Source organism: Macaca thibetana, chromosome 1, assembly GCF_024542745.1.
Source record: "Macaca thibetana thibetana isolate TM-01 chromosome 1, ASM2454274v1, whole genome shotgun sequence".
Taxonomy (NCBI): domain Eukaryota; kingdom Metazoa; phylum Chordata; class Mammalia; order Primates; family Cercopithecidae; genus Macaca; species Macaca thibetana.
The window spans coordinates 133,521,867-133,549,508 of NC_065578.1; the positions used below are offsets into that span (position 1 = coordinate 133,521,867).

The window sequence follows — 27,642 nt, forward strand, 5'->3', positions numbered from 1 at the left end:
TGTGAACCTGAGATTCGTAGTCCCAAAGTTTTGCTCCAGTGTGAAAGGCAAGGGCAGTCTTTCTCTATTGTTCTCAGAACATCCAGTCTTCAGGTTTTAGAATTTGAAGGGTTTGATTGTCCTCATAAAAGGCTTTCTTTACCAGTGGCATAACAATCTACTGTTAGAATATCAGCATTCTTCCGTGGGAAAGCTCTTATACAACCAGGAAACATGCATTGAAAATGACAGTTGAACGAATTCTCTCTATAAATGTTTAAATGGCCCATCAGGTAGCAGAATGTACTTGAAGCTTTGATTGTCTTCCGGGATGTGGGTTTGACAAACCAAATATTGGTCATAAACTATTTTAGCAATTTACAAGACACCACACCAATATGTATTCAATTTGGATCATTTTATCTTTTCCATAATGAGTCATAGAATGAAGAGCTTTTAATAACAAAAGCTTTAAGGACTCAGAAAGGACAAGGCAGACGTCCCCGTTCTCCGTGAGTGCAAGCTTAACTGGACTTACATCCTCTTGAATACTAGTTGTTTTTCCAATTTAGGGGCATAGCACTGATAACTGATGGGTTATCGTAAGTAATTTGACTTAGATCATGGAATTCATTCAAATTATATATTTAAACTATTTCAGTATTGGCTGATTTAGCATGAAAATCTGACAAAGTAGTCTCTTGGTTTTCAAATATTTTTTGTTCTACTTGGGTTAGCAATTTTATAAACCAGTCAATCTTTTCATTAAAGTTCCAGGAATTCTTACTCAGTCCAAATGATATGATTCTAAAGTCATCAGAAACCTGTATTCAAGAGTGCTTTTCAGGCTCCTTTCATCCTTTCACAAACCTCCTAAAAGACACTATATTCTAGGATTTTGCCTGCTTATGAAGCTTTCAGAAACTGCATCAGAATTAAGCAATTAACTATGGAAATGACTTTAAATTGTCTTAAAGACAAAATTGACAAGGAAATTTCTGTGGTCTACAATATCTTAATATAATAGCCATAATTATTATTGATAGCATTTACTCAGACATATTAGAATTTTAGAAATCCCATATGAATTGGGAACATGTATTAATAACATTCACTAAAATATAAGATGAAGAAAGATAGACATTATTTCTTGTTTTAACAATGCTTCCCATGTAACTAAACAATTCTCTTTTCCTCTCTTTTGGATGCTTCAGGGGTACTCTATAGCATCCCAAAGTTAGAGGTTAAAAAAGACTTAATTTTGAAGCTAAAGTTTGATTTTGGGAAGCCTGTCAAATATGTTAAAGTTTTAAAAGACTTAATGTTACAAAATAGAATTACAGGTCTGTATTTATCCATTTTCACACTGCTGATAAAGACATACCTGAGACTGGGCACTTTACAAAGGAAAGAGGTTTAATGGAGAACCCACATTTCCATGTAGCTGAGGAAGTCTCACAACCATGGCAGAAGGCAAGGAAGAGCAAGTCACATTTTACATGGATGGCAGCAGGCAAAGACAGAGAACTTGTGCAGGTGAACTCCCCTTTTTTTTGTTTTGTTTTGTTTTGTTTTGTTTTTGGTTTTGTTGCTGTTTTTGTTGTTGTTGTTTTGAGACAGAGTCTTGCTCTCCCACCCAAGCTAGAGTGCAGTGGCATGATCTCAACTCACTGCAACCTCTGCCTTCCAGGTTCAGGTGATTTTCTTGCCTCAGCCTCCTGAGTAGCTGGGATTACAGATGCCCTCCACCACTCCCAACTAATTTTTGTATGTTTTGAGACAGAGTCTTGCTCTCCCACCCAAGCTAGAGTGCAGTGGCATGATCTCAACTCACTGCAACCTCTGCCTTCCAGGTTCAGGTGATTTTCCTGCCTCAGCCTCCTGAGTAGCTGGGATTACAGATGCCCTCCACCACTCCCAACTAATTTTTGTATGTTTGGTAGAGACAGGGTTTTACCATCTTGGCTAGGCTGGTCTCAAACTCCTGACCTCATGATCCACCTGCCTTGGTCTCCCAAAATGCTGGAATTAAACTCCCGTTTTTAAAGCCAACAGATGTCATGAGACTTATTCACTAACACAAGAACAGCACAGAAAAGAACGGCCCACATGATTCAATTACTTCCCATCCAGTCCCTCCCACCACACGTGGGTGGGAATTATGGGAGCTACAAGATGAGATTTGGGTGGGGACACAGAGCCAAACCATATCAAGGTCACTATAAGTTATTCATTTTGCCAAAATGATAACTCAACAATTTTTAAAAGGCAAAAACCTCTACTCATTGATAGAGGGAAGATTTAGTTCCCCAAACTCTGTGTCTTGCCTTTCCCTTCCCTTTCCTATAGTTTATTCAAAAGACAAACAAAAATCTTTCATGGCCAGCCGTGGTGTCTCACACCTGTAATCCCAGTACTTTGGGAAGCTGAGGTGGGTGGATTGCCTGAGCTCAGGAGTTCAAGACCAGCCTGGGCAACACAGTGAAACCCCGTCTCTACTAAAATACAAAAATTAGCCAAATGTGGTGGCACACACCTCTAATCCCAGCTACTCGGGAGGCCAAGGCAGGAAAATTGCTTGAACCTGGGAGGCAGAGATTGCAGAGAGCTGAGATTGTGCCACTGCACTCCAGCCTGGGTGACAAAGCAAGACCCCATCTCCCAAAAAAAAAAAAAAAAAAAAAACTTTCATTATTCTTTAATATACATGAAAATCTTACTCAAGAGAAAAGCCAAGTTTCTTTTATTTCTTTAATTTTTTATTTTAAATTCTGGGATACATGTGTTGAATGTGCAGATTTGTTACATAGTTATACATGTGCCATGGTGGTTTGCTGCACCTATCAAGCCATCATCTCGGTTTTAAGCCACGCATGTATTAGGTATTTGTCCTAATGCTGTCCCTCCCCTTTTCCCCCACCCCCCAACAGACCCTGGTGTGTGATGTTCCCCTCTCTCTGTCCATGTGTTCTCATTGTTCAGCTCCCACTTATGAGTAAGAACATGCAGTGTTTTGTTTTCTGTTCCTGTGTTAGTTTGCTGAGGATGATGGTTTCCAGCTTCATCCATGTCCCTGTAAAGGACACAAACTCATTCTTTTTTATGGCTGCATAGTATTCTATGGTGTATATGTGCCACATTTTCTTTATCCAGTCTATCACTGAAGGGCATTTGGGTTGGTTCTAAGTATTTGCTATTGTAAATAGTGCTGCAATAAACATAAGTGCACAGATGTGTGAGAAAGTCAAATTTCACCCTTGCATGAGTATACTATTAATGTCAACATCAATTTTTAATAAAACCTTATAGACAAATCTATCTAATCTTAATACGTTTGACCATAACGTAAGAGTCTCATAAGCCTCTTAAAACCCTTTACAAATTTTTGTTAAAGAGCAGATCAGTTCCTAAGAAAACCCTGTTGTGCTTATTCCAATGTTCAATTTATGGAAAAATCAAATAATACCCCTTTAAATTTAGCTGATATGTTCCCACACAGAATTTCTTTTACAATATTAATGTTTTATAAACCTTCCACAACTTGCTCAAGTTCTATCCTATCTAACTTAAAACAATCCTTTAATCGTTTAATTTAGGCATACACAAAACCCCACATTCCCATGCCTTCTTATAATCTTTTGCCAAAATTACATTTTACTTTCCTCACACACCTTGCATGTAAAACTGTTTTTTCAGTAGTCTCAATTATGTCATACAATGTTAACTCTTAGCAATTTTTATCTTTGGTGAAAAACCTGGTAAGTTATTTTAATTATGTACTAGGTGTGGAGCCTAGGACACCAGAAAGAAATGCAGATAAAGTCTCATTTATTCCAGCATAGCCAGGGGGCATGGCTAATTCCACATGTCCCCAGGGCTTACCTAGAATGTAATGGCTCCAAAGCAAGTAAGTTGAACAATTTTCAGAAGACAAAGCAGTTTATGACCTTAAAGCATTTAGCAAACCTAACACCTGACCTGCATAATTTAGACCAAACAGCTTTATTTTACCAATAATATTTAAAACTCTTCATTTCTCAAAGTTACATTAACTAAAAGGCATTAATTACAGTTTTTATTTTTGATATGGTTCAGCTGTGTCTCCACCCAAATCTTATCTTGAATTGTAGCTCCCATAAATCCCATGTGCTATAGGAGGGACTAGGTGTGAAATAACTGAATCATGGAGGTGGTTTCCCCCATAATGTTCTCATGGTAGTGAATATATCTCACGAGATCTGATGGTTTTATGAGGGAAAACCCCTTTCATTTTGTCCTTGTCCACCACCATGTAAGACATGCCTTTCACCTTCTGCCATGATTATGAGGCCTCCCCAGCCACGCAGAACTGTGAGTCCATTAAACCTCTTTTTCTTTACAAATTACCCAGTCTTGGGTATGTCTTTATCAGCAATGTAAAAATGAACTAATATAGTAAATTGAACCAGGAGCGGGGCACTGCTGTAAAGATACCCAAAAATGTGAAAACGACTTTGGAACTGCATAGCAGGCAGAGGCTGGAACAGTTTGGAGGGCTCAGAAGACGACAGGAAAATGTGAGAAAGTTTGGAACTTCCTAGAGACTTGTTGAATGGCTTTGACCAAAATACTGATAATGACATGGATGGACAACGAAACCCAGGCTGAGGTGGTGTCAGATGGAGATGAGGAACTTGTTGGGAACTAGAGTAAAGGTGATTCTTGTTACGTTTAGCAAAGAGACTGGCAGCATTTTTCCCCTGACCTAGAGATTTGTGGAACTTTGAATTTGAGGGAGATGATTTAGGGTATCTGGTGGAAGAAATTTCTAAGCAGTGAAGCATTCAAGAAGTAACTTGGGTGCTGTTAAAAACATTCAATTTAAAAAGGGAAACAGAGCCTAAAAGTTCAGAAAGTTTGCAGCCCAACGATCTAATAGAAAAGAAAAACCTGGCCAGGCACAGTGGCTCATGCCTGTAATCCTAACACTTTGGGAGGCCGAGCTGGGCTGATTGCCTGAGCTCAGGAGTTTGAGACCAGCCTGGTCAACATGGTGAAACCCCATCTCTACTAAAATACAAAAGAAATTAGCCAGTTGTGGTGGCATGCACCTGTAGTCTCAGCTACTTGGGAGGCTGAGGCAGGAGAATTCCTTGAACCCAGGAGGTGGAGGTTGCAGTGAGCCAAGATTGCATCACTGCACTCCAGCCTGGGTGACAAGACTGAGACTCCATCTCAAAAAAGAAAATGAAAGAAAAACCCATTTTCTGAGGAGAAATTCAAGCCAGCTGCAGAAATTGGTCTAAGTAATCAGGAGCCACATGTTCATCACCAAGACAACAGGGAAAATATCTCCAGAGCATGTCAGAGAGCTTTGAAGCAGCCCCTCCCATCACAGGCCCTAAGGCCTAGGAGGAAACAATGGTTTCATGGGCAGGACACAGGGGACCCCTGCTGTGTGCAGTCTAGAGGCTTGGTGCCCTGCATCTCAGCCACTCTAGCCATGCCTAAATGTGCCGAGGTACAGCTCAGGCCATGATTTCAGAGAGTGTAAGCCCCAATCCTTGGCAACTTCCATGTGGTGTTGAGCCTGCAGATGTACAGAAGTCAAGAATTGAGGTTTGGGAACCTCCATGTAGATTTCAGAGGATGTACAAAAACACCTGGAAGTTCAGGCAAAAGTTTGCTGCCAGGGTGGGGTCCTTATGGAGCATCTCTGCTAGGGAAGGGAAATGTGGGGTTGAAGCCTGCACACAAAGTCCCCACTGGGGCACTGCTTAGTGGAGCTGTGAGAAGAGAGCCACCATCCTCCAGACCCCAGAATGGTAGATCCACCAGCAGCTTTCACCATCCACCTGAAAAAGCCACAGGCACTCAACACCAGCCTGTGAAAACAGCCAGGAAGGAGGCTGTACCCTGTAAAGCCACAAGGACATAGCTGCCCAAGACCATAGGAACTCACCTCTTGCATCAGCATGACCTGGATTTGAGACACAAAGTCAAAGGAGATCATTTGGTGCTTTAAGATTCGACTGCCCTGCTGGATTTTGGAATTGCATGGGGACTTTAGCCCCTTCTTTTTAGCCAATTTCTCCAATTTGGAATGGGTGTACTAATCCAATGCCTGTACCCCCATTGTAGCTAGAAAGTAACTAACTTGGTTTTGATTTTACAGGCTCATAGGTGGAAGGGACATGCCTTGTCTCAGATGAGACTTTGGGCTGTGGAATTTTGAGTTAATGCTAAAATGACTCAAGACTTTGGGGCACTGATGGGAAGGCATGATTGATTTTGAAATCTGAAGACATGAGATTTGCGAGGGGCCAGGGGTGAAATGATATGGCTTGGCTTGTCCCCACCCAAATCTCAATTGAATTGTAGCTCCCATAATTCCCATGTGTTGTGGGAGGAACTCAGTGGGAGATAATTGAATTATGGGGGCAGTTTCCCCCACACTGTTCTCATGGTAGTGAATATGTCTCACAAGATCTGATGGTTGTATAACGGGAAACCCTATCACTTTATTCTCATTCTCTATTGCCCACTGCCATGTAAGATGTGCCTTTCACCTTCTGCCATGATTGTGAGGCCTCCCCAACCATGTGAAACTGTGAGTCCATTAAACATCTTTTTCTTTATAATTTTTTTTTTTTTTGAGACAAAGTCTCATCTCTTTCACCCAAGCTGGAGTGAAGTGGCACAATTTGGCTCACCTCTGCCTCCTGGATTCAAACAATTCTCCTGTCTCAGTCTCCCGAGCAGCTGGGATTACAGGCATGTACCACCATGTCCAGCTAGTTTTTGTATTTTTAGAAGAGATGGGGCTTCACCATATTGGCCAGGCTGGTTTCAAACTCCTGACCTCAGGTAATTCACCTGCCTTGGCCTCCCAAAGTGCTAGGATTACAGGTGTAAGCCACCACGTCCAGCCTTTCTTTATAAATTATCCAATCTCAGGTATGTCTTTATCAGCAGCATGAAAACAGATGAAAACAATTTTTCTGACAAAATATTTGATTTAAGTGCTTCTTATTAGCCCAATTAATCAGAACTTTTTCATATAAACATCACACACAACACATAAATATATAGACAGAAGAAGATCCAGTAGTTGTAAGATTTTTCATTTGTCAGTTTTTGAGATTCTTAATTGGATTACTGGATTCAGGGTGGAGTCCTTTGAGGAACAGGGCTAGGAAAACATGCAATTTCTAGGGCCTAATAAGCAGGCACAGATGGAAAGCAAACAGATCTCCAAAAATTCAGGGTCCCATTTTTATGCCGGATTCTGGATCCCCAAAAGAGAAATGGTGTGGAACAAGACAGTGCAATGATTTTACTGTACATTTCATTGCAAAGCAACCCAAAGCCAATCAACCCATTTTTGATCAGTTCATCCCCCATGGGAGTCTTACCTTTCAGTGGGGGTAGGAGGACACCCAACTAGGTGTGGAGCCTGGGACGCCAAGCTCCTAGGCTAGTGTATTTAGCTTTAGGTTTTGAGAGGAATGGTATGTTTTGGCTCTGTCCTCACCCAAATATCATCTTGAATTCCCATGTGGTGTGGGAGGGACCCAGTGGAAGGTAATTGAATCATGCAGACAGGTCTTTCCCATGCAGTTCTCATGATAGTGAATAAGTCTCATGAGATCTGATGGTTTGATAAGGGGAAAGCCATTTTGCTTGGCTCTCATTCTGTCTTTGCCTGCTGCCATCCACATAAGATGTGACTTGTTTCTCCTTGCCTTCCACCTTGATTGTGAGGCCTCCCCAGTCATGTGGAACTGTAAGTCCAATAAACCTCTTTCTTTTGTAAATTGTCCAGTCTCAGGTATGTCTTTATCAGCAGCATGAAAATGGACTAATACAAGGGATTTATCTACTTTCAATTCCTGGGGTTTCATGAGGAAAAAAGATTTTTCCCAAAATGGGGTCTGTGGCACTTCCTCCGATTTTCCCAAGGAGTCTGGGCTGTTAGAAATTATCTTAGGTCTTCACACCTGTAATCCCAGCATTTTGGGAGGCCGAGGAGGGCAGATTACAAGGTCAGGAGCTCGAGACCATCCTGGCCAACCTGGTGAAACCCCTGTCTCTACTGAAAATACAAAAATTAGCTGGGTGTGGTGGTGCATGCCTGTAGTCCCAACTACTCAGGGGGCTGAGGCACAAGAATCACTTGAACCCACAAGGCAGAGGTTGTAGTGAACCGAGATCACACCACTGCACTCCAGCCTGGGCGACAGAGCAAGACTCCATCTAAAAAAAAACAAAAAAAAACAAAAAAAGAAATTATCTTAAATCTGTCCAGGCATGGTGATGCATGCCTATAATCCCAGCACTTTGAGAGACTCAGGCAGGTGGATCACCTGAGGTCAGGAGGTTGAGACCAGCCTGACCAACATAGTGAAACCCCGTCTCTACTAAATACAAAAATTAGCCAGGCGTGGTAGCACATGCCTGTAATCCCAGCTATTTGGGAGGCTGAGGCACAAGAATTGCTTAAACCTGGGAGTCAGAGGTTGCAGTGAGCCAAGATCGCACCATCGCACTCCAGCCTGGGCATTAAATTCCTTCCCAAAAAAAAAAAGAAAGAAATGATCTTAGGTCCTCTCATGTGTGCATCAAGAGTGGCAAGAAGACAAAATGGAGAAAATCAATTCAGTTGTCTGAACAGATAAAAATCTTTTTTTCCCCCAGAAAAACAAGATCCAGAAGATCCAGAAAGAGAAAGAAAAAAACAAACAAACAAAAAAAATAACAACAAAAAATAATATATATATATATATGTCTTGTCAATATACCTATAGCTCGAATATCTGCTTTTAATTAAGTTGACTTTGAACCAAATATCTTATTATAAGACTATAGCCAGAACAAGCAGCAAATATTTCTTACCTTTGAACTTTACCAAAGGCAACATTCCCAGTGCTCAGAGAAAAGAAAATTCAAGACAGGAAGTCAGAAGTTGTTCATGGAGGGAAAGAGAATCAATAAATGGCAAACATCACACAGATATCAAACCAAAAAGTGTTGCAACAGTGGGTAGCTAGTTAGGTATGAGCAGGGCAGGAGAGGGCTCCCCACACACAGACACACACACATACACATACACACAGACACACACACGCACACACACTAGTGAAAGGTGACAGCATGCTGGCAGCCCTCGCTCACTCTCTGTGCCTCCTGGGCCTAGGCACCCACTCCGGCCATGCTTGAGGAGCCCTTCAGCCCGCTGCTGCACTGTGGAAGCCCCTCTCTGGGCTGGCCAAGGCCAGAGCCGGCTCTCTCTGCTTGCGGGGAGGTGTGGAGGAAGAGGTGTGGGTGGGAAAGCTACAAGGCATTCGCGGGCCAGCGTGAGTTCCAGGTGGGCGTGGGCTTGGCAGGCCCCACACTCAGAGCAGCCAGCTGGTGCCACCGGCCCTGGGCAGTGAGGGGGTTAGCACCCCAGCCAGCAGCTGCAGAGGATGTGTTGGATCCCCCAGCAGTGCCGGCTGGCCAGTGCCGCTCTCAGATTCTCAGGGGCCTCAGCCGCGCCCCCCTGCACCCTGCCCCTCAGGGCAGGGCTCGAGACCTGCAGCTCGCCATGCCCGAACCACCCTGTCACCTGTGGGCTCCCATGAGGCCCAAGCCTCCCTGATGGGCACCACCCCCTGCTCCTAGGCACCCGGTCCCATCCACCCTGGAAGGGCTGAGGAGTGCGGGCGCACAGCACAGTACTGGCAGGATCCACTAGGCAAGCCAGCTGGGCTCCTGAGTGGGTTGGGGACTTGGAGAATTTTATGTCTAGGGAAAGGATTGTAAATGCACCAATCAGTGCTCTGTGTCTAGCTAATCTAGTGAGGACTTGGAGAACTTTTGTGTCTAGCTAAAGGATTGTAAATGCACCAATCAGCACTCTGTCAAAACGGACCAATCAGCTCTCTGTAAAATGGACCAATCAGCTACCTGTAAAGTGGACCAATCAGCTCTCTGTAAAATGGACCCATCCGCAGGATGTGAGTGGGGTCAGATGAGGGAATACAAGCAGACTGCCCTATCCAGCAGTGGCAACCGCCTGGGGTCCCCTTGCACGCTGTGGAAAGTTTGTTCTTTTGCTTTTCGCAATAAATCTTGTTGCTGCTCACGCTTTGGGTCTGCGCCACCCTTATGACCTGTAACACTCACCAGGAAGGTCTGCAGCTTCACTCCTGAAGCCAGCAAGACCGTGAACCCACCGGGAGGAATGAGCAACTCCAGAGGCACGGCTTTTATGAACTGCAACACTCACCATGAAGGTCTGCAGCTGCACTCCTGAAGCCAGCAAGACCACAAACCCACCAGAAGGAAGAAACTCCAGACACGTCCGAACCTCAGAAGGAACAAACTCCGGACACACCATCTTTAAGAACACTCACCATGAGGGTCCGCAGCTTCATTCTTGAAGTCAGTGAGATCAAGAACCCACCAATTCCGGACACACTAGGAGTGTTGGGCGACCATCAGGTGATGGTCAGGCAGTTGTTAACTGTTTCGTTAAAGTAGTAATTGTTCACAGCTGGTGCCAGGGAACAGCAGTCTCCTAATAGACACAAAACACCTAAAACTAATCAGCAGCTTCCCAGTAAGATCTCAGGTTCGGGGAGAAGTAACACAAGATCCCAGAAGTATGCCAGCCTATAAAACTCCGAGTTAAGAGGTCAAGCTGCACACCTGGTCTCTCAAGTCACCCACGCCTGTAACTCCAGCACTTTGGGAGGTTGAGGCAGGCAGATTGCCTAAGATCAGGAGTTTGAGACCAGCCTGACCAACATAATGAAACCCCATCTCTACAAAAATACAAAAATTAGCCACGTGTGGTGGTGGGTGCCTGTAATCCCAGCTACTCAAGAGGCTGAGGCAGGAGAATCCCTTGAGTCTGGGAGGCAGGTTCACTGCAAGCCACTGGAGTGTGTGCCACTGCATTCCAACCTGTGCAACAGAGCCAGACAAGAAAAGCAAAGAGGTCGAACACAAAAATCCATGCAAATTTCTGAAAGCCAAGTTTTACACCCCTGAATACTGCCATTTACTACCCGTTTCTTTCTGACCCAGTCAAATGTAAGAGGCTTCTAACTAGATCCAAGCCAGTTAATCAGTTCATTACTGAATCCAATCTGGTCTGGACCCAGTCTTCTGTTATACTTTCAAACCAAGTTTGGATCAGAAATTTGCTCAGAGAATTCAGACAACTCAAAACACAAATCTATGGAGCTTCGGAATCTGAGAGATTCTGAGAGAGAACTTACCCACGGTCCCTGCTTGGTCACTCAGCATTCCTGGGGGTTGTGAGAAGTTGTACTTCAGATCCCACTTCTGACACCATCTGATAAAAGAAAAACTTCAGCCAAATTAAATTTAAAAGAGTTTAATTGAGCAGTGAACGATTGAAGGGCAGCCTTCTGAGCCAGGGTAGACTCAGAGACTCCAGCAGAGCCACATGGTGGAAGATTCATGAACAGAAAAAGGAAGGTGACATATGGAAAATCAAAGTGATGTACAGAAACAGCTGCATTGGTTATAGCTTGGCATTTGCCTAATTTGAACATTTAGCCACATTTGATTGACCAAAACTTAGTGATTGGCACAAGAGTAGACTACAGTTTGTTTATACTTCCATTTAGGCCATAGTTCGTGATGTACAGAGAAACCTTTAGGCCAAAATAAAGTATGCAAGGAGGCAGCTATAGACTAAACTTGATTTAACAAGGGATGAAATTTAAGATTATGTCACACAAAGAGAAAGAAGGGCCTGGGCACCTGTAGTCCCAACACTCTGGTAGGCCAAGGCAGGAGGATTACTTGAGCCCAGGAGTATGAGACCAGTCTGGGAAACAGACTCATGAATCATTCACTGCTCAATTAAACTCTTTTAAATTTAATTTGAGTTAATAGAGACCCCATCTCTAAAAAAAAAATTTTTTAAATAAAATTTTAGGCCAGGCGTGGTGGCGCCAAGACCAGAGGATAACTTGAGGTTAGAAGTTCGAGATCAGCCTGACCAACATGGTAAAACCCCATCTCTACTAAAAATACAAAAATTAGCCAGGTGTGATGGTGGGCACCTGTAATCCCAGCAACTTGGGAGGCCAAGGCAGGAGAATTGCTTGAACCCAGGAGGCGGAGGTTCACAGTGAGCTGAGATTGTGCCACTGCACTCCAGCTTGTGCAACAGAGGGAGACTCCATCTCGAAAATAAATAAATAAGGCTGGGCACAGTGGCTCAAGCCTGTAATTCCAGCACTTTGGGAGGCAGAGGCGGGCGGATCGCAAGGTCAGGAACTTGAGATTAGCTTGGCCAATATGGTGAAACACCATCTCTACTAAAAATATGAAAATTAGCTGAGCGCAGTGGTGGGTGTCTGTAATCCCAGCTACTCAGGAGGCTGAGGCAGGAGACTTGCTTGAACCTGGGAGGCTGAGGTTGCAGTGAGCTGAGATCACACCACTGCACTCCAGCCTGGTTGACAGAGTGAGGCTCCATCTCAAAATAAATTAATTAATTAATTAATTCGATTTTAAGAAAAGAGAAGAAGGTTTAATAATGATTTGGAGGGTTATATATCAGATATCACTTAGGGCCAGGCACAGTGGCTCACGCCTGTAATCCCAGCACTTTGGGAGGCCAAGGCGAGTGGATCACCTGAGGTCAGGAACTCGATACCAGCCTGACCAACATGGTGAAACCCCATCTCTATCAAAAATACAAAAACTTAGCCAGGCGTGGTGGCAGGCGCCTGTAGTCCCAGCTACCTTGGGAGGCTGAGGCAGGAGAAACGCTTGTACCCAGGAGGTGGAGGTTGCAGTGAGCCAAGATTGCAACTTTGCACTTCAGCCTGGAGGACAGAAGTGAAACTCTCTCAAAAAAAAAAAAAAAAAAAAGGTATGGGCCAGGCACAGTGGCTCACGCCTGTAATCCCAACACTTTGGGAAACCGAGGCAGGTGGATCACCTGTGGAGTGAAACTCTGTCTCTATTAAAAATACAAAAATTTAGCCAGACTTGGTGGCGGTCGCCTGTAGTCCCAGCTACCTCGGGAGGGTGAGGCAGGAGAATGGCATGAACCCGGGAGGCAGAGCTTGCAGTGAGCCGAGCCAAGATCATGCCACTTCACTCCAGCCTGGGCGACAGAGCAAGACTCCATCTAAAAGAAAAAGCTATCACTTAAAAATAGGAGTAAGTGAATGAGTAAGTCAGCCTCACCTTCAAAATAATCTAACCTCACCACCATTCACACCCCTACTGCTTTCATCCTTATCTAAGCCACTAGCATCCCCTGGCTGGCTGCAAGTCTCCTCTTTGGTCTCTCGGCTTCTGCTCTTGGCAGTCTTCAATATATCCTCACCACAGCCAAAGTCATCCTGCTAAATCAGGTTACCCTCCTACTCAGACCCCTCTGAATGGCCAGCACCATTTATTAAATAGGGAACCCTTTCCCCATTTCTTGTTTTTGTCAGGTTTCTCAAAGATCAGATGGTTGTAGATGTGTGATGTTATTTCTGAGGGCTCCGTTTTGTTCCATTGGTCTATATCTCTGTTTTGGTACCAGTACCATGCTGTTTTGATTACTGTAGCCTTGTAGTATAGTTTGAAGTCAGGTAGTGTGATGCCTCCAGCTTTGTTCTTTTGGCTTAGGATTGTCTTGGCAATGCAGCCTTTTTTTTTTTTTGGTTCCATATGAAATTTAAAGTAGTTTTTTCCAATCCTGTGAAGAAAGTCTTGGAATGTTCTTCCATTTGTTTGTGTCCTCTTTAATTTCATTGAGCAGTGGTTTGTAGTTCTCCTTGAAGAGGTCCTTCACATCCCTTGTAAGTTGGACTCCTAGGTATTTTATTCCTTTGTAGCAACCATGAATGGAAGTTCACTCATGATTTGGCTGTTTGTCTATTATTGGTGTATAGGTATGCTTGTGATTTTTCACATTGATTTGGTATCCTGAGACTTTGCTGAAGTTGCTTATCAACTTAAGGAGATTTTAGACTGAGATGATGGGGTTTTCTAAATATACAATCGTGTCATCTGCAAAGAGGGACAATTTGACTTCCTCTTTTCCTAATTTAATACACTTTATTTCTTTCTCTTGCCTGATTGCCCTGACCAGAACTTCCAACACTATGTTGAATAGGAGTGATGAGAGAGGGCACCCCAGTCTGGTGCCAGTTTTCAAAGGGAATGCTTCCAGTTTTTGCCAATTCAGTACGATATTGGCTGTGGATTTGTCATAAATAACTCTTACTATTTTGAGATATGTTCCATCAATACCTAGTTTATTGAGAGTTTTTAGCATGAAGGGCTGTTGAATTTTATTGAAGGCCTTTTCTGCATCTATTGAAATAATCCTGTGGTTTTTGTCTTTGGTTCTGTTTATATGATGGATTACATTTATTGATTTGCGTATGTTGAACCAGCCTTGCATCCCAGGGATCACACCAACTTAATCTTGGTGGATAAGCTTTTTGATGTGCTGCTGGATTCGGAATGCCAGTATTTTATTGAGGATTTTTGCACTGATGCTCATCAGAGATACTGGTCTAAAATTATCTTGTTTTGTTGTGTCTCTGCAAGGCTGTGGTATCAGGATGATGCTGGCCTCATAAAATGAGTTAGGGAGGATTCCCTCTTTTTCTATTGATTGGAATAATTTCAGAAGAAATGGTACCAGCTCCTCTTTGTACCTCTGGTAGAATTCAACTGTTAATCCGTCTGGACCTGGACTTTTTTTTTTTTTTTGGTTGACAGGCTATTAATTATTGTCTCCATTTCAGAGCCTGTTATTGGTCTATTCAGGGATTCAACTTCTTCCTGGTTTAGTCTTGGGAGGGTGTATGTGTCCAGGAATTTATCCATTTCTTCTAGATTTTCTAGTTTATTTGTGTAGAGGTGTTTATAGTATTCTCTGATGGTAGTTTGTATTTCTGTGGGATCAGTGGTGATATCCCCTTTATCATTTTTTTATTGCATCTATTTGATTCTTCTCTCTTTTCTTCTTTATTAGTCTTGCTAGTGGTCTATCAATTTTGTTGATCTTTTCAAAAAACCAGCTCCTGGATTCATTGATTTTTTGGAGGGTTTTTTGTGTCTCTATCTCCTTCAGTTCTGCTTTGATCTTTGTTATTTCTTGTCTTCTGCTAGCTTTTGAATGTGTTTACTCTTGCTTCTCTAGTTCTTTTAATTGTGATGTTAGGGTGTAGATTTTAGATCTTTCCTGCTTTCTCTTGTGGGCATTTAGCACTATACATTTCCCTCTACACACTGCCTTAAATGTGTCCCAGAGATTCCAGTACCTTGTGTCTTTGTTCTCACTGGTTTTAAAGAACATCTTTATTTCTGCCTTCATTTCGTTATGTACCCAGTAGTCATTCAGGAGCAGGTTGTTCAGTTTCCTTGTAGTTGTGCAGTTTTGAGTGAGTTTCTTAGTCCTGAGTTCTAATTTGATTGCACTGTGGTCTGAGAGACAGTTTTTTGTGATTTCTGTTCTTTTACATTTGCTGAGGAGTGCTTTACTTCTAACTATGTGGTCAATTTTGGAATAAGTGCGATGTGGTGCTGAGGAGAATGTATATTCTGTTGATTTGGGGTGGAGAGTTCTGTAGATGTCTGTTAGGTCCACTCAGTGCAGAGCTCAATTCAAGTCCTGGATATCCTTGTTAACCTTCTGTCTCATTGATCTGTCTAACGTTGACAGTGAGGTGTTAAAGTCCCCCATTATTATTGTGTGGGAGTCTAAGTCTCTTTGTAGGTCTCTAAGAACTTGCTTTATGAATTTGGGTGCTCCTGTATTGGATGCACATATATTTAGGATAGTTAGCTCTTCTTGTTGAATTGATGCCTTTACCACTATGTAATGGCCTTCTTTGTCTCTTTAGATCTTTGTTGGTTTAAAGTCTGTTTCATCAGAGAATAGAATTGCAATCCCTGCTTTTTTTTTGCTTTCCACTTGTTGGTAGATCTTCCTCCATCCCTTTATTTTGAGCCTATGTGTGTCTCTGCATGTGAAATGGGTCTCCTGAATACAGCACACTGATGGGTCTTGACTCTTTATCCAATTTTCCAGTCTGTGTCTTCTAATTAGGGCATTTAGCCCATTTACATTTAAGGTTAATATCGTTAATATTTACATTTAAGGTTAATTATGTGTGAATTTTATCCTGTCGTTATGATGTTAGCTGGTTATTTTGCCCATTAGTTGATGCAGTTTCTTCCTAGCATTGCTGATCTTTACAATTTGGCATGTTTGGCAGTGGCTGGTACCAGTTGTTCCTTTCCATGTTTGCTGCTTCCTTCAGGAGCTCTTGTAAGGCAGGCTTGGTGGTGACAAAATATCTCAGCATTTGCTTGTCTGTAAAGGATTTTATTTCTCACTCACTTATGAAGCTTAGTTTGGCTGGATATGAAATTCTGAGTTGAAAATTCTTTTCTTTAAGAATGTTGAATATTGGTCCCCACTCTCTTCTAGCTTGTAGAGTTTCTTCTGAGAGATACGCTATTAGTTTGATGGGTTTCCCTTTGTGGGCAACCTGACCTTTCTCTCTGGCTGCCCTTAACATTTTTCCCTTCATTTCAACCTTGGTGAATCTGATAATTATGTGTCTTGAGGTTGCTCTTCTCGAGGAGTATCTTTGTGGTGTTCTCTACATTTCCTGAATTTGAATGTTGGCCTGCCTTTCTAAGTTGGGGAAGTTCTCCTGGATAATATCCTGAACAGTGTTTTCCAGTTTGGTTCCATTCTCCCCATCACTTTCAGGTACACCAATCAAATGTAGATTTAGTCTTTTCACATAGTCCCATATTTCTTGGAGGCACCATTCATTTCTTTTTATTCTTTTTTCTCTAAACTTCTCTTCTTGTTTCATTTCATTAATTTGATCTTCAATCACTGATACCCTTTCTTCCACTTGATCGAATCAGTTACTGAAGCTTGTACATGCATCACGTAGTTTACATGCCATGGTTTTCACCTCCATCAGGTCATTTAAGATCCTCTCTACACTGTTGATTCTAGTTAGCCATGAGCCTAATCCTTTTTCAAGGTTTTTAGCTTCCTTGCGATGGGTTCGAACATCCTCCTTTAGCTCAGAGAAGTTTGTTATTACCGATCATCTGAAGCGTACTTCTGTCAACTCATCAAGGTCATTCTGCATCCAGCTTTGTTCCATTGCTGGAGAGGAGCTGAGATCCTTTGGAGGAGAAGAGGCGCTCTGATTTTTAGAATTTTCAGGTTTTCTGCTCTGGTTTCTCCCCATCTTTGTGGCTCTATCTACCTTTGGTCTTTGATGATGGTGACTTACAGATGGGCTTTTGGTGTGGATGTCCTTTTTGTTGATGTTGATGCTATTCCTTTCTGTTTGTTAGTTTTCCTTCTAACAGTAAAATCCCTCAGCTGCAGGTCTGTTGGATTTTGCTGGAGGTCCACTCTAGACCCTGTTTGCCTGGGTATCACCAGCAGAGGCTTCAGAATAGCAAATATTGCAGAACAGCAAATATTGCTGCCTGATCCTTTCTCTGGAACCTTCATCTCAGAGAGGCACCCAGCTGTATGAGGTGTCAGTTGGCCCCTACTGGGAGCTGTCTCCCAGTTAGGCTATCTGCGGGGTCAAGGACCCACTTGAGAGGGCAGTCCGTCTGTTCTCAGAGATCAAACACCATGCTGGGAGAACCACTGCTCTCTTCAGAGCTGTCAGACATATATGTTTAAGTCTGTAGAAGTTTCTGCTGCCTTTTGTTCAGCTATGCCCTGCCCCTAGAGGTTGAGTCTACAGAGGCAGGCAGGCCTTGTTGAGCTGCAGTGGGCTCCACCCAGTTCTAGCTTCCTGACCACTTTCTTTACCTACTCAAGGCTCAGCAATGGTGGATGCCTCTCCGCCAGCCAAGCTGCTGCCTCACAGCTCGATCTCGGACTGCTGCACTAACAGTGAGCAAGGCTCCATGGGTGTGAGACCTGCTGAGCCAGGCACAGGATATAATCTCCTGGTGTGCCATTTGCTAAGACCATTAGAGAAGCACAGTATTTGGGTTGCAGTGTCCCAATTTTCCAGCTACAGTCTGTCACGGCTTCCCTTGGCTAGGAAAGGGAAATCCCCTGACCCCTTGTGCTTTCTGGGTGAGGTGATGCCCTGCCCTGCTTCAGCTCACACTCCAAGGGCTGCACCCACTGTCCAACCAGTCCCCGTGAGATGAACCAGGTACCTCAGTTGGAAATGCAGAAATCACCTGTCTTCTGCATCAATCACACTGGGAGCTGCAGACCGGAGCTGTTCCTATTCAGCCATCTTGGAACCCTTCTCAATATTTAGTATTTTAAATATTTAGTTTCTTGTTAGCTGGTCTTCAGTTGACTTGGTTCTCTATCTAGTTACAGCCATGCTGCATATTGCAGTCATGCAGTCATCTATACATTATTTAAATGGGTTTAAATGTTAAATGTGTTACCCATGAATAATAAAATAGACCTTTATGAAAACTATAAAAACAAAATACACAAAAAAAGCCACTGGGTACATTTGTTTAAATCTTTTTTTTTTTTTTTTTTTTTTTTTAATGGAGTTTCACTATTTGTTGCTCTGCCTGGAGTGTAGTGGCACAATCTCAGCTCACTGCAACCTCCACTTCCCAGGTTCAAGCAATTCTCCTGTCTTAGCCTCCCCAGTAGCTGGGATTACAGGTGCCTGCCACCGCACCCATCTAATTTTTTGTATTTTTAATAGAGATGGGGTTTCACCATGTTGGCCAGGCTGGTCTTGAACTCCTGACCTCAGGTGATCCACCCACCCTCAGCCTCCCAAAGTGCTGGGATTACAGGTGTGAGCCACCATGCCTCAATGTTCTTGGGCCAGGTGCGGTGGCTCACCCCTGTAATACCAGCACTTTGGGAGGCTGAAGCAGGGAAATCACGAGGTCAGATCAAGACCATCCTGGCTAACACAGTGAAACCCCTTCTCTACTAAAAATACAAAAAAATTAGCTGGGCATGGTGGTGGGCACCTGTAGTCCCAGCTACTCGGGAGGCTGAGGCAGGAGAATGGCATGAACCTGGGAGGTGGAGGTTGCAGTGAGCAGAGATCTCGCCACTGCACTCCAGCCTGAGTGACAGAGCAAGACTCCGTCTCAAAAAAAGAAAAAAGTTCTTTATTGCCTTCAGCTGTCAGGGCTTCGTGACTTCCATTCTATAGAATTTAAACAAAATCCTCTATTTCTCAATGGCAGCATAGCTGGCATTTGAGATCAGATCATTCTTTGTTGTGGAGCATGGATGTCCTGTGCAGTATAAGGTGTTTTGCAGCATCTGCAGCCTCTACTCACTAGATTTCGGTAGCGCTCCTGCCAGGCCCTCCACCACCACTGGTTACAGTGTCTCCAGACATTGCCAAATGTTCCCTAGATGTAGGGTTGCCAGGTAAAATATTGCATGGGACAAACATACTAAAAATACTATCAATTGTTTATCTGAAATGCAAATTTAATTTGGCCTTCCATATCTTTATTTGCTAAATCTGGCAACCCTATCTGAGAGGTAAAATCACCCCTACATCTCCTACCTCCCATCCCATTTGAGAACCAATGCTCTAGTCCACAGGGAGCAATGGAGAAAAAATGTGGTAACAGGTTTGGGAAATGTTATGATTAGATTTGCATTTGGAACAAAACACTTTTTTTGTCTGTTTTGTTTTGTGTGAGATGCAGTCTCTCTCTGTTGTCCAGGCTGGAGTGCAGTGGCACAATCTCAGCTCACTGCAACCTCCACCTCCCAGGTTCAAGGGATTCTCCTGCCTCAGCCTCCCCAGTAGCTGGGATGACAGGTGCCTGCCACCACACCTGGCTAATTTCACCATGTTGGCCAGGATGGTCTTGATCTCTTGACCTCGTGAGCCACCCCGCACGGCATGGAACCAAAAACACTATAAAACATCCGAGCCCTCTTCACCATCTGGGAATGCTGTAGTCAGCATCCTGTTTGAGACCTGATTGGAATGCCAGGCTCTCCCTTTTTTTTTTTTTTTTTTTTTTTTTTTTTTTTTTTTTTTTTTTTTGAGACGCAGTATTGCTGTCACGCAGGCTGGAGTGCAGTGTTGAGATCTTGGCTCACTGTAACCCCCACCTCCTGGGTTCAAGCGATTCTCCTACCTCAGCCAGGACTACCTGAGTAGCTCCTACCTGAGTACTCCTACCTGAGTAGCCAGGACTACAGGTGCACACCACCACGCCTGGCTAATTTTTGTATTTGTAGTAGAGACAGTGTTTCACCATATTGTCTAGTCTGGTCTCAAACTCCTGACCTCATGATTCACCTGCTTCAGCCTCCCAAAGTGCTGGGATTACAGGTGTGAGCCACCACACCTGGCCGTCTCTCCTTTTTAGTAAGCAACTGGAGTTGGAACTCCATATGTGACCAGGCACATGCACCTCTGGGGAGACTACCCTGACTGCTAAAGCTGGAAGAATAAAAGAAATGGGTGGTTGTGCCTTCTATCTCCTGTTTATCTTCTTTAACATGTTTATATTGAAGGCTTTATTTAATTAGCTAATAAAGGTGCATTAGGAAGAATTAACATGAAATATTTTCTATTGTCCTTAAATCCAGTTCAAGGATCTCCTAAAAACAGGAACATACTTGTGCTCTGGGAGAGATGAGACTTGAAATTCCAAACCCAGAATGTCTTTCTCTTTTTCTTTTTCTTTTTTTTTTTTATTTTATTTTTTTTTTTTTTGAGATAGAGTTTGGCTCTGTCACCCAAGCTGGAGTGCAGTGGCAAGATCTTGGCTCACTGCAACCTCTGCCCCCTGGCTCAAGCCATCCTTCCACCTCAGCCTCCTGAGGAGCTGGGACTACAGGCACACATTACTGCCTAGCTAATTTTTGTACTTCTTTTAAAGATGAAGTTTTGCCATGCTGGCCAGGCTGGTCTCAAACTCCTGACCTCAGGCAATCCACCAGCCTCGGCCTCCCAAAGTGCTGGGATTACAGGCATGAGCCACCATCCCTGGCCCAGAATGTCTTTTTATTTTTCAGTTTTTTATATCTTTTTGCTAATCTTCTCTGTATTGTTTCAATTTTAGTATATGTGTTGCTGAAGTGAACACTTATTTTTATTCAATGGGCTCTTCCTAGCCACTGTACAGGCCCAGAATATCCAAGGTGGAATTCACCAGAACCATAGGTATTCTTTTAAAAATCTCTCAATACATCAGCCAATTTATAAAAAGAATTCAAGGCCGGGCGCGGTGGCTCAAGCCTGTAATCCCAGCACTTTAGGAGGCCGAGATGGGTGGATCACGAGGTCAGGAGATCGAGACCATCCTGGCTAACACGGTGAAACCCCGTCTCTACTAAGAAATACAAAAAATAGCCGGGCGAGGCGGCGGGCGCCTGTAGTCCCAGCTACTCGGGAGGTTGAGGCCGGAGAATGGCGTGAACCCGGGAGGCGGAGCTTGCAGTGAGCTGAGATCTGGCCACTGCACTCCAGCCTGGGCTACAGAGCGAGACTCCGTCTCAAAAAAAAAAAAAAAAAAAAAAAAAAGAATTCAAAGAAACATAGAGTTGCAGATTGATGTAATTTAGTCTCTTCTCCTCCTTGTTAGAATTCTGGTTTTTCTGTCTCCAAATCGCCGGGTTTGGAAGATGGGTTCTTACCCCGACACTGCAGAGCTCTCTCTCATCTATAGAACAAGAGTACAGCTGCCACCATTATCTCCTGACTGCAGCTCCTCCGAATGTGAGCTCCATATCCATTCCAGTCAAAGGCAGAGAAGTCCCCACACTGACAGGGCTTGCCCTGTGGGAAGAACCCTCCTCCACTGATGCAGTGCTGGGAAACAGAAAGAAGAGACACTGTGAGGGATCTGATTTGCTGCTGACACCAGTGAGCCCAAGACTGGTATCTAACTCCAGACCTCAAGTGATCCGCCTGCCTCGGCTTCCCAAAGTGCTAGGATTACAGGCGTGAGCTACCGCACCTGGCTATGCATGTATTTTAAAGAAATAATGCATGCAGGGACATATGCAAACATGCACTAATGGACAGTCTAAGAGCCAGTGGAGAAGGTTGTCAAGGAAAAGGGCATAAAGACACCTACTTTAGTCCACCCCCAGTGCCCACGTGGTCAGCATCCTCTGAATTCTAATCTGCGAGTCCCTCCATGAGAGAATAGCCGCCTCATCTTAGCTGGAAAATGAAAAAGCTGAAAGCTGAGGCAGGGAAGTGAAGATGGAACTGTGAGTTCAGACTGTCAGTTGGGGAGGAAAGGGGGCCCTAAGTGAATGCCCTTGTTCTTGATGGCTCTGATACTCTCTTCCTCCAGCCCCTAGGCACAGGATGTCCCTCAAATTCAATCTCCCACCACTACAGCTATGGTGCTGTCTTCTACAATAAAAATATAAAGCTTCTAAAAGTTAAGATTAATATTGGAGAATATTTTCATGACCTCAATGTAAGGAGGTTCATCTTAAAGAAAACATGAAAAGTACTAACCATAAATGAAAATTTTGGTAAACTGAATTCCATTAAAATAAATTATACTCAGCCAGGCAGTGGTGGCTCCCACTTGTAATCCCAGTACTTTGGGAGGCCAAGGCAGGTGGATTACCTGAGGTTGGAAGTTTGAAACCAGACTGACCAACATGGAGAAACCTGTCTCTACTAAAAATACAAAAAAAATTAGCCAGTCGTGGTGCTGCACACCTACAATCCCAGCTACTCAGGAGGCTGAAGCAGGAGAAACACTTGAACCCAGGAGGCAGAGTTGCAGTGAGCAGAGATCGCGCCATTGCACTCCAGCCCAGGCAACAAGAGTGAAACTCCGTCTCAAAAAAATAAATAAAATAAATAAGATTTTAAAAATAAATAAATTATACTCAACTTCTGGCATCTACTACTCCAAACTTTGTATCACTTCATTTTTATTAAAAATATGGACTCTTCAAAGAAAAAAAAGAAATAAAAAATAAATTATATTCATAAGACATCATCAAGAGAGTAATGAGAGTGAAGAGAATAATGAGAGTAAGCAAGTAACCACAGAGACACAGAATGATGGACCCACACAGGTGCACACACGTGCATACCCATGCACACACATGGGCCATTGATCTCCCCAAAAACTCACATGCTCAGTGTTACAGCCAGTAACTCTTATCCCAGCACAAAGGGCTTTGGCTGCTCTCTCATTATTAAACACCCAGAACTGGACGAATCCTGCAACAAATTCCCCTGAAAAAGAAGAGGTGAAGAAAGAGCCAAGCATTCACAGGAGGAACCAGAAGCAGCATCCCATTGGCCAGTCCAGGAATTCCCCAAGCCAAAAGCTGAGGCTACAGCCAAACACCCCAGGTTGTAGGGGTGCAGCCCAGCACCTCTATGGCCAGTGGCTTGTGCATGTCAGTCCTAAACTTGTCCCCAAGGGAACTTCTTTTCATCTGGGGCAAGAGGACAAAGGCTGGGGCTCACAAAAGGACCCTTGTCTGCCTACAGCTTATAGGAGAAGATAGACTCCACAGAAAGATTACTAAAAAGATCTGAGAAGGCCCAGCAGGAATAAGCAATGATCAGATGTGGCTGCCTGTTGCTGTTTACACACTTCTCATCCAATTACCATGGGTTAGTTTCCCTGGCCATCACCTGCTTTCATCGAAATATCAAAGGCAAACAGTGATGTCTTTGATTTTTTTCATCCACAACTTAACTTCTGTGGTCTTATTATACTGAAAACTGCCTTTTGTAAGATAATTAATAGTTATCCTTCATAACAAAAGTAAATTTCTCTCACCACTCTGCTAGTGGTTCTTTCCTGTGAACCTCAGTGTGCACCTTATTTTTTTTTTTTTTTTTTTGAGATGGGGTTTCACTCTTGTTTCGCAGGCTGGAGTGCAGTGGTGTAATCTCAGCTCACCGCAACCTCCGCCTCCCAGATTCAAGCAATTCTCCTGCCTCAGCCACCCAAGGAGCTGGGATTACAGGCGTGCACCACCATGCCCAGCTAATGTTTTGTATGCACCGTTTCTTAACTATTATAAGAGGCCACGCAGGTGGTGATGAAGAAGCTGGGATTATGTCCTGTGAAATGGGATTAATAGCAATTCTAACTTCATAGTTTTCTCATAATTAAATGACACAAGATCATGTTAAGTTCCAAGACAAGAGTCTGGTGCATTTTAAGTGCTCAGTAAATACTAGTAATTATGAATTGTTCTTATTTGCCACCATTCTCCAAGAGTGCAAGAAAATATTTATGACCAGACTTAGGGAGCAAGCACTCACATTGACCATATGGTGAGTAACAAGATGCAGTCTTCTTAGCATCACCAAAGTCATAGACCACAGGTATGTCTGGGCCGTTGTCATTCCAACATTTCCGTCATCCGTATTTCACTGGCTATTTCTGCAGAGACCCAGAAGAGAGGTTTTGTGAGGACAGTAGAGATGCTGCCACAGTGCAGGGAGAGGAGGAGTTTCAAGTTAACTGCCATTAACCAAAACCAATCATAATAATAGTGCTTCCTTTTCCCCATAGCTGTGTCTCCCCAACAGCCCCAAACCCCTTGTCCCTGTCTCTTTCTCCCTATGCTCTCCTGTCCCACAGGCCTCTTCGTTGCCTGGCTTAGAGTTTCTGAGAGGCCAGACATGAGCTCACAGTGAACCAAAGGAAGGAGAAACAGCCAAACACTCGGTAGTGATGTGGAACCACAGGACAGATCTGCCCCCTACCCTAGACACTTGGCTCTCTGTTCACCAAAGAAAGTGCCCCCCAGCCAGCAGCCCCGTGTACCTGGTAGAGGCCAAACAGATGATGTCCCAGTCTCCGGAAAAAGCCAGTGTTGGTGCGGTATCTCAGCAGGGTGCTGTTTCTCCAATGCTGCATGGAGGACTTGTTGGGCACATGCCAGATGCCCAGGTCCTTGGCCTGGATGTCGTAGTAGCTGGGGTTCTGGAAAGCAACAGACACTGAGCCTGACTGGGCCAGGAGGCAGAAGGTCCACACATGCAAGTGGGCTGAGAGCTCTGGGATCCAGTAGGCAGATGGTTAGCCACGCTCAGACACCCTACTCCCAGCAGATGATCCCATCACCACTCACGGCCCTAACAGCCTTGTTGGGAGGAAGTTGTGATTCAAGGCATGTATTTCTCTCTTATTCTCCAGCTCTTCCCCACATCCCCACCTTCCAGCCCTCCCTACTGCAGGCTTGTGGCCAGCCACACTCCACTCCTCACCCTCACCCTAGTGGGTGGGAAGTGGTACCAACCTTGTAGTCATTGCTCGTGGCCGCCTCTGCAGACCCAAAGGTGTTGTAGTTGGCCCAGTTGCCATACCCCTCTGGGTAGTCTGCTTTGCTGCCCTGCTGACTGGACCAGCAATCGCCCACCGTGCACTTCCCATGCACGTCATTCTCGTGCACGCTGGCCACCAGGGTCCAGCCACCACCCCCAGATGTCATGTCACAGAAGGTCTGGTAGACAACACCATTCTCGGTGCAGAGAAACTACAGGTCATCTGTAGAGAGAACCAGCCCAGAGCCTCCCTGTCTGAGAGCTCAGGGTTCATCTCAGCCCCGTGAACGGAAAAGCCCTAAGAAGTCAAAAGTACACCCAGAAGACTGCAACACATACTTGCTGGAAGATGATGCTCCGCGCGTCCTGTGTTCTGGTCACCTATGAGCAGAGGCACTGACTGCCTTGGCTTCACACTATCTTTTCAAAGAGTTTGTAGAGCAAATAGCCTTAGAAGAGACAGAGATGGTATCTCCCTCTCGACAGTGCCACCCTGTGGCCAGGAGAGGCCAGAAATCAGCACACAGCCACATCTGAGTTTAGAGCTGGATGGGGCCTCTGTGCAGCTCAGAGCAAAGGTTGTGCCCATTTCATAAGATTCAGCTTCCCAAAGCTCAGAGTTCCCCTTCTGTTCCCAAGTTTGCAGGAGACTGGCTCCACTGTGGCATCCTGGTGACCTTGCACATTTGCACATAGGCCACGTAGGGACAGCTGACCTAAGCCTTGGCAGAAAGCCTGTGGTCTTCCCGAAACATGGAAAGATGGGAAGCCTGTGAGGACCTGCAACGAGGTCACTTCTCACCCTGCTCCCTATCTTTCGTGGAGGCTGTCATGACTGTGTCATCACCTCCTGGGTTCTGAAGAGGTATGAGGTTTTTTGCCTCACTTGCCCCCACCCCATAGGGTACACAGGCCATGAAACGGCTAGGGCAGCATGGACTGGCTCCTCAGCCACTGCCCACGTTGCGTTGTCACCCGCCCTCTTTTCTGTACCGTCTTGTGGGACAAGGGATGGGAAAAGCTGACACTTTTGCCGATCTTGAACTTGCTATCTATGTGAGTAATAAACTCTCTGGCTCTAAAAAGGGATCGTTGTTTCTTTGCCAGCCACATTTGTCAGCCAGCTTGACAAACCCACTACTTGGGCAGATGTCACCTGGCCCAGTACAAGAAAATGCTGATGCTCTGGCTGCTGCTATTTCTGTGATTAATAAAGTTCCTTGTCTCTGGCTCGGGAGTTTCAGGTTTTCTGCCAGCATCTATAAACCCCGGGCAAGTAGCGGCAAATCTTAGACTCATCACAGTTCTTGCCACCACTGTAAGCATAACCAGGAACACTGCATTCTCCCTGTGTTCAGAAGACTTTGTGACTGGAATGGGACACAAAAGCCTCAAAATTCCCACTAGAAACCTCCTTTCGTAGGAGCTGGGGGCAGAATAGGCTCCACATGGATATGTCCCTCCTGATTTCCATGACTGGACTCTGTTGAGCTAAAAAGTGGCTTTAAAGAGTGAATGGTGAGTTGGTTCATTACTCACCACCCACACTATGGCAGCATTCCTTGACTTCTTTGCAGCTTCTAGGCAGGGAAGAAAAGGAGGAGGCACAGGTTTGGAACTCCCTCAAGAGCATCTCAAGAGAAGAGGCCGCTGTTAGAAGATGTGAGAATGATTCTCATTAAAAGTCTGACCACTAAGGCCACCTTTCCTGGCCAACCTCTGCCCCTGCATCACTCTGCTCTGAAGTCCCAGAAGGTCAGGGATTCTCTATGCTAAGACGGTCTAATCCAACAGCTGGTATAGGTTAAACACCTGGAATCTTCCACTCGACTAACTTTAATTAAATACCTACTGTGTGAACTACCTAGATGCCGGACAAAGACAATTTGGCACATTTCTTCAAGAGACTACATTCTACAGGGAAGGAGCACATGGAAAGGGGCCAACTGAGATGGGAGGGTCAAACCCACCTACAGGGGTGAGGCCTGGAAACTTGCTGGGGAAGGGACCAGCTGTAACTCAGAGCAGACTGATTTTGATGGGAGAATGGGAGCTGGCTACAGGACAGGAAGAAAAGGGGAGAGTACACCCCAGGAAGAGAAGAAAGCACATGAGATGGCCTGAAGCAATAGCAGAGCCCAGCCCAGCCCAGCCTGCTGAAAATTACAGGTCAGTCTCTTACTGCGGCTGGAACATATGTTGTAATACAAAGAGGTTTGGAAACCAAAGCTGAAAAATTAACAGAGGCCAGTGGAGGAAGGGCTGTGTATATTAGTCTAAAAGCCTAGAAATTATTCCAAAAACCTGGCAGAGTAGGAAAAAGTGTAAAATTACAGGACTCAGGCCAGGCGCGGTGGCTCATGCCTGTAATCGCAGCACTTTGGGAGGCCAAGGAGGGCGGATCACA

The 27,642-nt window shown here is 44.4% G+C and overlaps 2 pseudogenes; both read right to left on the reverse strand.

Annotated features, from left to right (window-relative positions):
* Positions 1-9,576: 9,576 nt before the first annotated feature.
* Positions 9,577-26,870, reverse strand: LOC126936952 (intelectin-2-like; annotated as a pseudogene).
* On the reverse strand, positions 20,999-21,054 carry LOC126944936 (uncharacterized; annotated as a pseudogene).
* Positions 26,871-27,642: the final 772 nt, after the last annotated feature.